Source organism: Mesocricetus auratus, unplaced genomic scaffold, assembly GCF_017639785.1.
Source record: "Mesocricetus auratus isolate SY011 unplaced genomic scaffold, BCM_Maur_2.0 Super-Scaffold_100041, whole genome shotgun sequence".
Taxonomy (NCBI): domain Eukaryota; kingdom Metazoa; phylum Chordata; class Mammalia; order Rodentia; family Cricetidae; genus Mesocricetus; species Mesocricetus auratus.
In genome coordinates this window covers 4,490,984-4,491,484 of record NW_024429218.1, presented here as the reverse complement: position 1 = coordinate 4,491,484, position 501 = coordinate 4,490,984, and positions in this window count along the sequence as shown.

Sequence of the window (501 nt, the reverse complement as noted above, 5' to 3'; positions counted from 1 at the left end):
AAAGAATATTTATTTATTATGTCAGTGTCCTGCCTGCATGTGTCTTTGAAGGCCAGAAGAGAGCACCAGATCTTATGATGCTTGTGAGTAACCATGGGTTGCTAGGAACTGAACTCGGGTCCTCTGGAAGAACAGTCATTGCTCTTAACCACTGAGCCATCTCTCCAGCCCCTGCTTTAGCATTTTTAAGCTTCCGTTTGCTCTTAGTGTTTTCTTCTTACCTGCTGTAGATACTTCCTCCTTCCTAAGTCCTTCACTCTTCGACAACTATTTAAGCAAAGCAAGCTCGGGTTCACAGCCACCCCTCCCTCAGTCTTCAGCAGAAGCCTACTTTTACATGTTGCCCAATTATAAGCCAAGATCTCAAAACCTTAAAAATTTGTTTAACTGACATAACAATGAGACAGACAGACACCTCTTAAACCCTTACAAAGTCCAACAAATTGGCTTCCTAGTGTAAACAAAAGAAACCCTTTTACAGAGCAAAACCAAGGCTACAAC